This window comes from Varroa jacobsoni, unplaced genomic scaffold (genome assembly GCF_002532875.2).
Source record: "Varroa jacobsoni isolate VJ856 unplaced genomic scaffold, vjacob_1.0 scaffold_149, whole genome shotgun sequence".
NCBI lineage: Eukaryota > Metazoa > Arthropoda > Arachnida > Mesostigmata > Varroidae > Varroa > Varroa jacobsoni.
In genome coordinates, this window is record NW_019213051.1 from 104,742 (window position 1) to 117,692 (window position 12,951).

Below are 12,951 nucleotides of genomic sequence, written 5' to 3' on the forward strand. Positions count from 1 at the left end.
GTTAATACTATAGAAGTAACAACTGAATGCAGCAGAGCTGACCCACCACTGGTAGAACCATGGTCATACGTGCAGTGTTTGCAACAGAAATGCGCTCCTGATGATACTGATGTGCGCAGACACCGGTGGTGAGCTAAACGAAAACAAGGTAGGAGGGGGGGGGGGGGTGCGGACAAGAACACAGATAAGAACCGAAACGACAAGGGACAAGTTTGTGGCAGTAAGTCGTCGACGCAAACGAAGAGAGCAACAAAAAGGCCAATTAAGACCTCACCGGATCAACCACTAGGTCTCAAAAAGGAATTAGTCATGTGTGCTGCTGATATGAACAATGAGTACACCCCTCTAGGGGACTCCACTTTATCTGTATCAGAATAGAAACTTTTTCCAAGGCTTACGTCTGATTTAGTTTTTAAATAGTACTGTAATCATATTAATATCCGTGACCTTAGATCAAAGAGTGAGTACGAACAGCTGATACGGTTACTGACAGGAAACAAGATTGATACTGCGCGCATTTTGGAGACTTCCCTACAAAACTCTGATAATACCGCTTTTATAATTAATGAGTGTTAACACTTTACGGTAACTTGCTTTACGCGCCGCAATGACGATGTGTCTCAATATATTTACCATTTTTTTCTAACTGCGGTCTGCAAATTACTTTTTGTCAACAAATGGATCCACATAAGACATAAAGCGTTGTCTGAGATCGCAACCCGGGTCGAAATCTACCCCAACAACGATATTAATATAATTTGCTACCAAATTAAGGATAATTTGCAGATAAGAAATATTCAAACTACCTATCGTGTTTCTCGGACAAGTATTTATTACTCGTAACTGTAGGACAAAAAAAGAGAAGAGCCCGAAACGCGTATAAATCTTGGTGCGCCTGTAGCTGAGGTCACTTCAACAATCATACCGTTTAATGTCTTCTCTGACCAGTATCCTGTTTTTGCTCTTAATGTTTGGCAACCGTTTTTTTGTTTACAAATGTAGATTCCGCAGTCAAGTTCATAAACAATAATCTCTAAAATACTTGCAGTGCCGCTTTTTCGGTGAAGAATTTATCAGCAGATTCTATAGCCGTGCTCAAAAGATGTGCCCACTAAGTGCGATAGGGTCTGATCACATAATATAAGAAGGCTATAGTGAAGTAAATAAATTATTTGCTTTTGTTTTTGCAAAAGTGTATCGGATTGCAGTTTACCCGTCCGGGGGTATGCATAGTCGACTTATTTCTTTAGAATTTCATTTCTTTAGTGTCGTTTAAGATGCACCAAGTTACTTCTCACTTTAAAGCAAAGACTAGCCTTAATAGTACAACGAACTATAGACCTACAATCATGACTCATTTTTGTGTAAAGCTCTCTTAAGAATTTTTCATATGTCTGCTTGGAACTCGTTTTTTTCAACATAATTTCTTTTCAAATATCCTGTACGGCGTTTTTGGCTCGCGCTCCTGTAATCTAGTTCTTTGTTGTATATATGAGCGCAATTCTTTCGATGGAAGAAATGCCATCAAAACTGCAATTAATTGGTCTCGCAAGGGCGTTTGGCGCCATTTCACATGCCGCCTTTTGAATTTAATTTCCTAATATGGCCTTTCTCCTGTTATTTGTATTCGGTTCAAGTCTGATCAGACCCAACGCATTTAAAGAGCGGTGTCGAATCACCATGTAGTAATACATCGGGTTTAATGAAGTTCACTCCGTGTTTATCCCTTATGTAAATGTGCTGTTTTTCCACAACAAATCCTGTGGAGATCGATTGCATAAGATTTATTTTACCGACAACCTCGCTCTCATAAAACAAACAGATTCGTAGACCGCTTATTATCACAACCCGCTATGAATTTGAGAATAAACTAAATAAGCTAAAATACACTTGTCCTTCTTCTAAATCTTGAAAAGAAAATGTGTCCGTTTCGAAATTTCAATTTTTTTTGACATACCGAGTAATTCAATCATACGTAGCAGTGGTGTAGTGTAATGAATTTCGGAGTTACAGAGGTATACTTGAAACTTCATCGTTGCATCAAAACCATAGAATATTCTGCGCAGAATAACTCAGAGTTATTAGCTATTGTGCAGTCGTTTGATTGCGTCAAGTAATTTTATGTAGGTGCTGTTTTTTTGTTACATACTACACATATGTTCTAGATATTTCACTAGTATGTAAGTCGTTTTTAATCTTATCCTTTTCAAGTCAATGCGACTTGTAAGCTTATACGCTTGAAATTGATTATTTGCACAAGCAAACAGAAGTGTCCCGTTTGCCGATACGGTATTCAAATACCTGAATCAGGACCACTAAACAACGATGTGACGAAATCGCTAACGTAACGCGATCCTATTGATAAAACAGCAACAGGGTAATAGACTGACCGCAAAAATTTTAGAACTCGAATTTGAAAGGAACAAGTTTGGTTCATATTCGGGAATCTGATCTGTAGTTATATACTCAAGCAATAGGTCATCTTTAAATTGCAATGGAGGTTTTTAAGGTTACTGGTACGGGTCGCAACGCTTGATTACGCTTACCGCGTATGTGCACTAATACACGGCCTAAAGCCGCCCGCGTTTTCACTAGTGCTCGCCTACCTCCTGGATATGAGGATCTCAGTTGACAGTCTGGTGTAATGAGATCGTGTGATTATCCTCAACATTATCGAGCTGTTGTACTTCTGTGACGCCTGCTCGCACGCACGTGCGCATGAACGAACATGGTTCTTAGATTTAAGAAACCTTAGAACAACCTCAGAGTTAAGACACTGTAGTTTTACCACTCATCCTAACCCTCCTAATCCATCCTCGAATTGCATCAGTGAATCGCTCTTCTACCGCTACCACCAACCGTAGTAATGGCGCACTTTGTCCAACAATGATATACATCATTGTTTACAGAATCCTTTTTTATATTAAGTTCATCGGTTGTAGTGCAATTCACAATTTTTGTAACCTTTGTCAGTGCCAAACGGTGTACGGTCGTTGAAATCACAGGATTACTTTCATAAAGCTTTTATGAAGAAAGACTTACTCTTGAATTCGCTGTTTATGTTAAAGATGACCAAAAGTTTCTATGTTCGGCCCTAATCACTTGCACAATGGTTTGTGCTTGAAATTTGAAGTAATGAGGCTACGTTTCGCTGGAAGTTTTTGGTCGCCGACACTGACCTAGGTCAGATGATATCTTTCTGTTTATTTTCTGTATTCTGGAACTCAATGGATACAATGATAACGTCGATCACGATGTCTATGCCCGCTGAGTTCATCGAAATCACGTTTTTTATGAACTTAATGTCATTTCATTCACCTGTCTATCGTGTAGAGGGTCATTAGGGCCATCCGCGCCGTCAATCTCTAGTACCATCCTAGACAGAACATGCGCTATTGTGAAGACCGTGTCTGTTAAGAACTTGTTGTCTCTATCAGTTCTATCAGCTGGCAAAAACAGCAGAGGCTGATTTTGCGATTCTATTATAGTTAAGCCGTCACCTTATTACCCTTTATGCTCTTTCAGTTCTCCAGTTCCCAAAATTTTATGTAAATATTAAACTATGTGGAGTTGATCGAGATTTTTTTATAACTATCAGCCGTTCTCTAGCGAGAACATCATGTTCGTGGTCATGCCAGGAAAAAAGAAAAACATGTTTTTTTTTTTTCTAAATTAAGCGCAGAATTTTAAAAACTAAACAACTATTACGTAAATAGATCCCACAAAATTTTAAATGTTGTTGAGAAAAGTATGCAAAATCTTGTCTGTCCATTTTACATTAGAGTCTACTGGTGTATTTTTATTATTTTTTAGAATAAAGCTGGCTTCCACACTGTTCATGCAAAGCGCTGTCGCTTAAGCAAATTTCTGATAATTGAGCTACCCAAGGGCTGTTCTAAGGGATATACGTAATCCTAGTTCTTCTAATATCGAATCCGCTTCCTGCTTTTATGTAGTTGAAACTCTGGAGTCTTTCTTAGTAGTAGCGTAATTGTTATCACGTTATTGCATTCAGTTTAATGTACCAATGATATTTGGCATATAAGTCGTCGCCTTTGCTAAAGGCTGTAGCTGCATCAGCCGCGCATTACCTACTATAAATGCCTAGTTTTGTTATAATATTCTGAGAAAAAGTTCTTAGAGGCTATATTTTTCCAGGACAGTAACTCTTAACATCGAACAAGGCTAACTCGGGACCCAAGATACAGATATAGTATATTAAAGTAATCGTACAACTTAAATATCAGGGAATAGAAATTCATCCTGTTTGAGCAGCGAAAGAGTGCAGGAATTTCTGTGCCAAAGGCCGGTATCATTGGTCCTAACATCGATTAACCAAGAAAGGTGCCCTACATACAAAAGATTGTCAATGGATAGAAAACATAAACCTGTAGTGCCAGTGATAGGGTTCGAATATAAAAGTAGGCACACTTCGTTTAAATACGTACTTTCCGTGAAAATCCGTCAGCAAACAATATTGTCTATTGAATTAAAAGTGTTTACTCCTGCACTGTCCTCGATAACCGTATGGTGTTCAATAGGTGATATTACTATATATATAACAATACCATGTGGAGCTTTAAAAAATGAAATAGAGTTGCAGAACTTTTTGAAACGAGAAAATATACGAGATAAAGTTATGTAGCCATTGAATATCCGTTTGAGGTTACTATGTCATAAAATATCTTATTACATTATTCAAAAAAAGTAATTCGTAATAAAAGTAATAAAAAAAGTAACGTTTAAAGGAAGCTCATTCGTTTTATTTCCGTTTAATATTTTTCTATAATATATATACAGAGCTATTAATATTGCTTGGTTTTATCTCAAAGCAATCGTACTTCTTAATCATGAATTTAATGAAAGATAAGTCTCTTCTAAACCTAAGGTAAATATAATAATTAAGAGTTTAAATAAGATAATAAGGTAATTTCAACAAATTTCTTACTTATTATTATTAATAATGAGTCAAACTTCGATTAACGTATGTGATATGCTTGGGAAACTTTTGAGCATTTTCAAAAAGAAATACCGTACATTATTAGCGAATTAAGTGCCTTTAATTCGTAAAGGCACGTGCACTCTGTGCAAAAATGTGCGCTATTTCAAAATATATGATCATTTCCTTTTACCTTCACTTGTACCTATAGGGCGTTAAAAAGCTTCATAATTCTACAGGAAGTTTAATTTACTTGGTTAGAACCTGTATCTAGTAGAGGGTAGTTTTCTAAGCACTTCTTTGTGTAGATCAAGTCGTTCAGCGTAAATGTGACATCTTCGAACTTTTTTTCACAAGTTTAGTTTTTGATGTTTTCAAGAAAAGTGCGCATTACTATCTACTACTTTATGTAATTTTAATTGTAATATATCTATCCCGCTGCCGTAAGAGTCTTGGATGCGAGCGTACCTTTCTAGACCTTTCCACAGGACAGTTGTCGATGTTTAGAAAAAACAGTATCGCGTCTGGCGGGTAATAGTGGATGACAGAGAGCCTACAACTGTAACCTGCATTTTTGCCACCGTGATACTTTTCCCACAATCTTTTTCGTAGATTGTCATTTGTAATCCGCTTTTCAACACTGCTTCCTTTTTGCAGAGCTCTACAAATGGAAATACAATCAAGTAAATGTTTTCACGTGAAATTCAAACATCGAGCTCTTTTTGCAGCTAGTTCACTTAAAATTGTCTAGAATATTTTTTGATATTTTGATAGCTTGATAACGGATGTTTCGTTCCTTGCGATATCATAACCACCCAGGTACCGTTCTTTTTTAACTATTCGTAATAATTTTATCAAGTACTTCCTTAATTGGTCCACTACAATTCGCAACATTCTTCATATCGAAATACCCATCTATATTACCCTGTAACGTACTTTGACTACACACAGCACACATTTCTTTATCGGCTTAGGTAGCATTTATGTTTTTATTATAACAGAATTGTGTAAGATTCGCAAATTTTATCTACCAGGCACTTCGTCTTCCGTTTGAATAAGCACATCTCAGCAAAATTTAGCACATAGATTATAGTCAAATCTCGGCTTTGAACTGGCACGTGACTTATACTGTCTCAGACATGCGACTTTAAAGCCATCTAACTAGAAAAACTGTTAATACTCTTTCGACCACCCAAGATTAAATTATTTTACATGACCATCGTAGGGGCCATATAGGCCAGGACAAGGTCAGGCCTAGAGGCCTGGCATAGAGGACCACTACCTTTATAATCCCACCAGGTGAGGCTATATGGACCAGCGGCATACACGTCCCCGAATAATTTTTTCTCGATAATGAATTAATTGTAATAAGCCCATTTAAGACTTAATAGAAGGGTCTTTAACGAGTATACTGGTACATTCCTTATTTCCGGTGACTCCAGTGGCTTTTATTGATAGCACTAAGCAAATTTTGGTTCATATACCGTCGCTCTCCCAAATACATTCAGGGTAGAGTACCCAAATTGGAATAAAATTTGGCGGGCTGTATATTATAGTGGGCATGCATGCATCCACTATCGTTAGCACTAGAAAAAAACTATAACAAAATTGCAAACTCATTATAGCAAAAAAAAGCAGTGCGTAATTTTCGGCGTTCGGAAAGGGATCAGTTGTAATCCAATCTTTTCACGCTAAACGAATTCCACCAAAATTAAAAACATCTTTTCTCGCCCAAGATTGACGATTAACATAGCTTTTACGCGGTTTTTAAAAACTCAATTAAAAAAGTTTTCAATATGATTTAGGTTTAAGGGAGTTCGAATATTTATTAAAATAGTTTAGAAACGCATTTTAAATAAGCCTAAGCTTTTGACACGAAAACTAACGGCCGTTTTAGAAAGGAAAATATTAGTTGCCAAGAGGATCGTCCAGATAACCCTTTAACTGTTAATTTTTTTGGGACTTCTTGCATCTTTATTCACCTTTTGAGTTTTGTGCCATTTCGAACTTTCGCATTCTAAATACCCCTAGCTTGCTATAAGCTCAAAATGTAATTCAACTGGAATTTCTTGTACGCATTGTATTTAAGTGACACCTTAATAAATGTGCACCCACCAATATTACCCGAATACTTAATTGTTTTTGAAAAGTTATTTACAAATTAGAAAAATAAAATTTTAAAAATGAGTACTTGATAGTTTAATAGATACTTAAGAGATCTTTAATAAAAGCTGTAATTACTTTGAATGCTTGTTATATTAAATGGGTGTGGCCGTCGGGAGTAACATGTTGATACATGCAAACAGGTTTATTGAAGTATCTGTTTGTGCAGATACAGTCTTGGAAGCTACTGTACCCTGTATGCATATATACTATATACGGCACCTAAATTGGGACAAACTTCAACGCTCTGTTTGTCGGAACAGGCACATATTCATTCGCTACTTTTTTGCACCAGGCAAAAAGCCGTTCTTTTTACAACAGAGTCGTCATGTAGAACAACAATGCATCGTTTCCGGAATTCAAGCGAATATCGGGTAAAATCAAATATCTACGCTCTGGACATACCTACACCAAGGCTATAAACTTTTGCATTACTCGAAAGCCACGACTACAGAAGAAACAAAGGCAGGCCCCAGTACAGCATAAAAAATCTAGAGCAGGGAAAGAACAGCGCATACACGAACGTTAATTGTTACCGCTTAAAGATGCCAATAATCCTTTTGCTCTGTTAGTGACCATATGTAATGTAAATGAACGTACGATCTCTCAGATTATTCGTTACGTGTCGACACGTAACGGTACACGTTATGTGTCATATACGGGCGTTTTCTGGGGACAATGAAGTCAAGAGATTTGACCGGTGCTATTCGCTCTTAAGATTGAAGATATTCGTATTCGACAGATTTTCAACAATCGATGCAAAAATAAATTGTATAAACGATTGCTGCTCAGGATCCAGAGGATATGCTTATTATGCACAGAAACAAATTTTTAACTAAATGTTCTGAATGCAGTGACCAATAAAGAAAAAAGGTCTCGCAGGCAAGCGCGTCGTTAAACAAGCTCATCTGCATGTTCTTTAAACTGTTGTGCAGGTTAGTACGGTTATTGCTACATAAAGTTATGTATTGCAAAAGAAAAGACAGAGGGTGCCTACAAATGCACAACGCGGAAAAAGAGCATCTTAGACACATGCGACACAAAAGCCACGCCAATCGTGCGTAACTCCAAAGAAAATAAGGAATTAGTGAAACAGTTCCCAATACAATATCCCTCGGTAATGGCCTTGACAAGGTCACTAATTGGAGGAATCGCAATTATACGTAGACGCAAAATTACCAAAATGATTAACGACGACGGAAACCGTTACCCGTAAAGCAACGAGGCATGACCCCCAAAAGTGGGCAGACTTGCGGCAAAAGAATTCCTGTTTGGATTTTTCGACACAGTTGGTAATATTATCTATCTCAACAAATCGATTAAGACAAAAAAATTCCTAGCACTTAGTCAAGGTATAGTGTCAAATGAAGAACAAACACGTCGAGATGGCGGCAAGAAAGCACTTAAGACTCCCAGAGCACGTAGCGAGCCACGTGGTAAAGTGTAAATTATGGGGAAGACGCAAAGCACAGTCAGTGTTAAGGCCAAGGATAAGTCGACGTTTGAGGCAACCTCCGATATAAGAGAGACCATGTGAAATCACAAGAAGTGGGTGTTAAGTTAGATCTGGCCTTAAAACAAAGGACGGCGGCATCGTCAGTAAGGTAGCCGAAACAATACTCGAACGGGCCATCTTTTTCTTTGAAATAACTTGAAGGAGCATCAATACTTTGGCGGACGTACGAACCGGCGTGGCAGCATGCTTGCTAGTCATGATTACTATGAAGACGCACTCAAACTAAATTGGTCGATTAATGCATCACATTTGAAAATTATTATTTCATTTGTTTTATAAAAATGACAAATTAATACATAAGGCTGGAGCTTTTTTAATATATTTATAGGTTTTTAATATATTTTTTCTATTAAACCTTTTTGTTTTGATTATAATTTTATTAAGTATTGTTTTTATTACTCTATTACGGAAAATTCTTGGTTATGTTAAGTATCGAAAAGGACATAATTAACTTTTTATTTCAAGTATTACACAATCTTATTCTCGTGCTATTAAATTCCAGACCCTGATAGGTAGTCCGCATTACCACCACAGTACTGCTTAGGTATGTAAATCCATTCTTAAACGCTAAGTAGATAAAAAAAAAAAAGAGTTGGGCTAGTACTGGCAAAACAGGAAACCCACAATGGGTAGAAATAGAACATGGCATTGCCCTTCCATTACCTCGCGCAACATAATAAAAATGCTGTTAGTTCATTTTTAGTGAGACTTAGCAGGTCACTTTACAGGTTGAAAAAATGAGCATAATTTTCGGCATATTTCAGTTGTCAAAGACTGGGGTATGAAACTGCAAGCATGACAAAGTAGAGAAGAGATGTCGGTATGTGAGAAAACCGGGCATGCGGGAACTACTGTATCTGCTGTCCCACTGCACAAATCTGACAAGAATCGGCACGCAGTCACCTCTATATCATGCAAGTGTAAGACTGAGATAAGAAAAAAAGGCAATGAAAAAAAAGCATGAACCAAGACTCAAACTGAAGCAACGGACGATGTGACAAAAAGGAGGCTATAATGCAATGAATCTAGGAGAATAATAACAGAAAACAATGGATAGTCGACTGTAGGAGCAGCTACCCCGACAATAGGAAACAATCAGTTCTCTTAAAATAATTCAGATTAACTTAAATCGTAGCACACCTATGCATGTGATAGTGCAAAAAAATAGCTAACAGGAAAAGGGCTAAACTCACTGTTATTAGTGGGCCAAACTATAAAATACTGGACAGAAAACTAGAGTGAGTCGCCAACGTAAAGAAAAGCGCATACATTTTTGCAGACCGCTAACCTTTAGTGTCCAGTCAAAACAACGGGAAGACTATGCATAGCGGCATATAAACAGACTGGGCTGAGTATATTCTTATTACATGAGCCTAAATAGCATGCGAGGGGATGTGATCCGAGGTGCATTAGGTTTAAATGAGGTACACATCAGTGTCAACATTAACGCGACATCCGAAACCTAAGGCTCTAAAAACACAGAGAGACGACGGTCATAATGCAAGCTATCACAAATAGACTAATTTGTCGAAATAACACGAGAGAGCCGACTTTTTTGCTGTTTGGGAAAGGAGTTTTATTTGAATCTATCAATAATGAGTGTTGACATTACAACAGGCTGGCAAGTGCTGTGTATAATTTGGGTCTAACAATAATAAACGTAGATTTAGTTGACATTATTAACAACCGGAAACTTCTCACAGACGAGGAAAACCTCAGTGATTACTTCTGCATAGAGTACTCAGTCATCAAGTGCGGACAGCACACTATCAATCAGCGAGTTACTTTTAGGCTTAAGAGCTCAGAAGCTTTAAAGGAGGCGCTACAAAAAGTCATAACAGAGTAAGGCCCCATTGTCGGTAAAAAAGAAGTGCACAGAACAGTTTGCAGAACTTGCTCGTTGGCCAGCGTCGCAACCGCACAACCCTGACGCATCAAACCAATGACGCTAAACCCCAGTCCACGAAAAGCACTCATACTAAATGAAATTTCTTTTCTAAAACAAATACTTTTAGTGAGAAGTTAACTGTCAGGCCCCTCCAGTCAAAATGCCTTCAGCTGCTACAAATGAAGTAAACATAGGTAAAAGAAATGAAAAAGGATGGTCACCTGGGTCTGACGGTGTTTTCCCAGAGCCAATAAGAATCCTGTTCACGGAAATCCCAGATATAGTTACAAACGTCACGAAAAAATACTCTTACAAAAGGATGACGCGTGAGTGAAAGAAAGCGAAGGTAGTGCTACGGAAAATACAGGCCTATCTACTTAACTATTACCACCGAAAAGAACACTAAGCCATAATAAAAGATTGTCTACGAAGCTATGCTAGACATTTGAGTTTGCTCTCAGACGCTCAGTACAGACTCAAAAAGAACCTTCCGGTCTACAGCACCACACAATGCGTGGTCTGGAGAACTGAACTAGCCTTTGACTCCATACCTAAAAAAGAGATATCTTTTTGATGATCTTGCTTGAGGTAAGGAATGAGTTCAATAGCTTCTCGGAGAAGTAAATTCGAGATAATAGTAAGAGCCTGATGGAATGCCTAACGGTGATACTGGACAAAAAATTCGAAACATTGAGAACTAATATTAAGAAAAAAATCCTTATATCTTACACAGGTTCTCCAACTAGTTACAGAAAAAAATAATTAGGAACACGGGGACGTTCATTATCAGAAAGTCGGAGTTCCCCTAAAGTCGATTCTAGGCCCGTTGCGCTGGTTAAACATAACTTATGACGGTGTCTTCCGACTGCAATACCATCGGAAAATAGAAATAGTGGCGTACACAGATAACCTAGCCGTCATTGTGGAACCCAAGGCTAGCGCGGAAATAGAATTATATTCAAACAAGACTAACTGCTGTGTAGAACTGGATGTTGAGATCTGACCTGAAACTGGCTCCAGAACAGTGCGAAGGTATCTGTTTCGTTAGACAAAAAAAGTGGGACAACCCTCAGACTGAGCGGTCAACAAATAAAGATAGTAAAGGGAGCAAGACGCTTAATAATTTACTTGAACAAGGCTGTAAATGGCTTTGCAAAGCTTGCAAAGACAGGTTCGACCAAAACGGATGAAATAGCGTACTCCACAGCCAGAATCTTTCCTAACATCCACGGCTCAAGCAGTGTTAGTCGCCGCAAGTTCCTAGTGTCACAGAACTGATTACCCTTTTCTGAGATCTAGTTTGGATGAAGGACCCGATCAACACGAAAGCGACCAAAAATCCTGCGCAAAGCCAGGGGATAGTCATATTGCATGTCACGCAGGAATATAGTACAATCAGCATAGCGGCTGCGCTTGTATTAGCTGAAACCTCTCGTGAGACTAGAAAGCAAAAAAACGACTACGAGAAAAAGGCACAGCCGGTCGGATACAAGAAATAAAACAGACTGAAAGGTAAACTACGCTGACAGATTAGCAAAATGAATCGTTGGCCATCCCAGGCGGCAATCTAGGCTCGCAGGCCAGGAACCTCACACCAGACCGCCTGGGAGGAGACATCGAGTACTCTTTCGCCCGGATGATAACAGGATATGGGGATTTTTAGAGTTAATTTTTCAAAATAAATGAGGCCTTATCGGAGTACTGCACTTACTGCGATCTGAAAATAAAGTATAATTTGTCCATACCTTGATGACATGCCTTGTCCTTGAAGAGGCTAGAGTCACAGCAAGAAGGTAAAATGCAGCGAAAAGAGTTCGTGACCACATCGTGAAAGGAATAGTCCCGTCTGAGGTGTTTAGAATATAGTACAATTTGTTGACCTTACACGCAGTATTATCGAGATAGGCTTGGCCACGGCGGAGGTATTGGAGGGGGAAAGCCGTTTCGAAATTATAAGAAGGGCGAAGTGTAGAATTGATGATGCAATTAATGCGAATGATGCTATATACTACTGACGCGAGTTTGCAGGTTACAGGACATAGCGCGTTTAATGAGGTGGGGAACTAAGGGGGTACTAACGGGGGAACTAAAGGGGGGACCTAACGATTCAATAGGCATCCACCATTTATCTCATCGGCACGAAGTATTGTCTATATACAGATCCGGATTTGTAACGGCCCAGAACTTTTTTAGTAAGTGCCAGGCCCAGAATACTAGTTCTGTCTGGCCTAAGCAATCGACTTAAGCTCTCACTATCTTCAAATAAATTGTTAACGAGGGCAGCGTAAAAAAAATTGTTTAGATTGCTATCTCCGATGGCTTCTTCACTTTCGGGTAGGCTACAGCAGTTCTCACACGGTGAATGTTATAGCACCCTAAATATTGCTTTAGGTGACAACCCCAGAACTCCCATTGTTCGTGACGACAGAATTTATGGCCTCGTAA

General features: G+C 38.5%; 1 protein-coding gene across 11 annotated transcripts in view; it reads left to right on the plus strand.

Annotated features, from left to right (window-relative positions):
- The window catches only part of LOC111269636 (uncharacterized), a 178,946-nt gene that overhangs the window by 44,338 nt on the left and 121,657 nt on the right, over positions 1–12,951 (plus strand). The window lies entirely within an intron of this gene.